This window comes from Pseudophryne corroboree, chromosome 4 (genome assembly GCF_028390025.1).
Source record: "Pseudophryne corroboree isolate aPseCor3 chromosome 4, aPseCor3.hap2, whole genome shotgun sequence".
Taxonomy (NCBI): Eukaryota; Metazoa; Chordata; class Amphibia; order Anura; family Myobatrachidae; genus Pseudophryne; species Pseudophryne corroboree.
In genome coordinates this window covers 189140305-189143704 of record NC_086447.1, presented here as the reverse complement: position 1 = coordinate 189143704, position 3400 = coordinate 189140305, and positions in this window count along the sequence as shown.

Sequence of the window (3400 nt, the reverse complement as noted above, 5' to 3'; positions counted from 1 at the left end):
TGTTTAAAGTGTCGGTGCTGGTTTTAGGTGCTTAAAGTATCTCACCAATGATTTGGGGTGCAGTGGGCTAAGCTTAATTTTAAAAGCAAAGAATAGAGGTCCCATGCTGGAAACACGGCACCACCGCAGTTGGCATAAACATTCCCCAAGGCAAGTCTTTCAGGCACCGATCCACTTCTGAAACCACAGCAAGTCCGTGCAATTGTGGTACCAAAAATAAAGTACTACTCCTTGTTTTGAGAAAGGTAATTAGCAACATTTGGTGGTCAATAGCGCCTTCTCCTTCACTTACATATTTATTTGATATTGTTCAAGGAGATTGGTGTTTCTTCTTTTCAAGTTTAGGAGGCTGCTTTTAACCACCTAACCTGTGCAACAGGAGGTACAAATTATATATTTTAGTTACACGGGACACCATGGCTACTGGATCTTCTACCACAGAAACTAAACAGTGCTGTAAGATGAGAAACTTTTCTACCTTTCCTTTCTGTGGCACAACAGTACGATAGACCTGTCCCGTGTATCCAGTGCTCGCTCCAAAAAAAGAACCTCATTTTGAGATAAGGAACAGATGACAAAACATATCTTTTTGTTTTTTATATAATTAATACTTATTTTTTCTAGGACTAATATCTAATACCGTTCTTTCCAGAAATCACTGCTATTTTGATTATTGTAATACTCAAATTTTTGCATATATTGCTTTATTTACGATACCCTACAGGATTTTTAGGTTTTAACCTTATGTTTTTTCCATAAATTGATGATATAAATAGTATAAATTGTATAATCTACAGTTGAGTAAAGTACTAAGCATTGAAGGTTAGAATTGTATAGGGTTGAACTGGTGCAATAGCTGCTACAAGTATTTTGTGTTGCAATGTATGTGTTTAAGAGATGACTGACACTGAGTAAATGTGTGCTAATGTAAACTGAACTCTGTTCCCGTACTAGGAGCAAGAGAGTACACTTCTCATGTCCGCATTTATTGAAGCCTGGATAGGCAATAAATCTGTGTGAGTTTTTCTTGCCCAAGGTATGGTGAAGGTGTGAGGAGAAAACTGTGTGAGGCCGTTCTCATAGCAGGTATTGTAAGGACTTGATAGGAAATAGATCTAAGTGAGTTTTCTTGATGGAAATGATAAAAGTCTGAGGCAAAAGAGGTCTTGTACTCCATCAGATGTGATGCTTGTGGGTATACTTAACTGTATTGAAAATAATTGATTCATCTCCTAGCTGTGGCAGGAGACTCCATTTGCTTGTGAGAGCCAGTTTTTGAGGAGATATATGTGCACAAGTGTAAGACAAATGGGGCAAAATCAGTACACAAAGAGGAAATTCATCTGAGTACACCGGCTAATGTTATGTGCTGTAAGCATGGTGAAATTGCGGTGAAATATTTGAATGAATGGAATAAGAGAACACAGAATTATTTAACATTTCCTCTTACAGAGAACACAGAATTATTTAACATTTCCTCTTACAGGTACCTTTGACGCAAATGTTTTAAATAATTTATGAAATAAGTTGAAAAGTAATGAATGAAAATCTTATTGTTTGTCGGTAGCTGAAGCACTTTTATTATCACCTCCAAAAGAACACCCCCCGCCTTATGCAGCAAGAACTATGGTCTTGAAAACAGAGACAGAGGAAATTGGAGAAAGGAAAAGGCATTATACCCATACTTGCATCAGATTATGCAGAACACACAGAGTCATGGAGCACTGGCAATAGACACTTCCCAGATCATTGCCACTACTCCTTCCTCTATAAGTAGAGCAGAGGGTGCATAGTCTGCAGAAAACCCCCAAGTTGCTACTGCCATTTCTTCCCTCTTTGATAACACTACACTACAGGAATCTTCAGTTCATGTTCAGTCACCAGACTCTTCTGGTGCATGGACACTGGACTACATTGTAACACCTTTAGGCAAAGGTAGAGGTCAACGCATGATACCGCAGTCCTCGTCCCCTGCAGAGCCTGGTGTGTCACAGCCAACCCTATACCTGGTCAGGCTTATTACAGCCCCTTCAGCTGGGGGTGCAGGGCTGGCTATTACATACTCAATGCATGTCCCGTGGACCGCATCAGACCTTAGAACCCTAGCAGAAAAGATGCCAGATCCCAGGAAGGATCCCAAAGCTGCTTGGGATCATTTAATTCTAACTAGAAATATTCACCAGCCCACATATATAGATGTTTTACAATTATTACCTGCATTGTTTAAACCCAATGATTACACATCCCTGATGCAGCAATTAAAATGGGATGCTACTGCTGATGAGCTTAATAGTGATCAGCTAATTACCAAATGGTTAGAATTAGAAATGGCATTTAACAAAACATTACCTGCCATAATTGATTGGACAAAGATCATGGGAATTGCCCAGGACCCAAAAGAATCAATCGCAGTTTACACTGCCAAATTCTTTAAAACTGTCAAATGCCACAGTGGCATCTCTGACATACACGTGAAACCAGACCTAGCTCCTTTATTAATCACTTCCTATGTAGAATGATTAAAAAGACCTATACAATCCAGACTTAAAACCCAGTCTTCTGATTGGAAAACCAAAACCCTTGCTAATATTATCGAATGGTGTAGACATGATGAAACTAATTTAGTTGAAAAGGATACAAACAGACAGCAGAAATTATTGAATGTACAGATCAAAGCAGCTGAGCAGATGGCTCAGCCAACTCACAGGACATTCTCCAGTGGGAGGAAGCCAGCTTCCCGGAGAGCTTCAGTGTGTTACAACTGTCATGAAATAGGACACTTATCCTATGATTGCAAAAGACACCCCATGCAAAGGGAGACTAAAATCCTCAGACAATTGCAGTGATTTTAGACAGTGTCCTGGGAATAGAGATTGACATGAGGTCAATGCTTCAGTGAATCCAGTGTTATCTACAGATAAACATGATCCCATGGTAAATTTAATCATAAATATTAAGCCAATACCTTGCTTGATAGACACCGGAGCTTCTATTTCATTAATAGCAGGTAGCCAAGACTTTACTACCTCTGACAAAACTGTCACTGCAGTAGGAATATCAAAAAGTCCTGTTGAAACGGTGCTTTCAGAGCCCTGGACTGTCACGCTAGGTCCTCTTACAAACACACACTCTTTTTTGTTATCCACTAGTGCCCATCAGTTTGCTTGGTCGCGATCTGCTCGCAAAACTTAGATGTTCTATCAGCTGCTCGTCTGATGGAGTTTATCTGCAGATATTGTCCTGAATCAACCATAGTATCTGTATGTGCCTCATGCAGTAGCGACCCTACTTACATGTAAACAAGCACAGCATTTAACCATTTCAAGGCTCACTGACTAGGAATTAGCTTTGCTGGCACCCAGTAATCTCATTATCCAGCGCTGCAATACATTGAATCCCG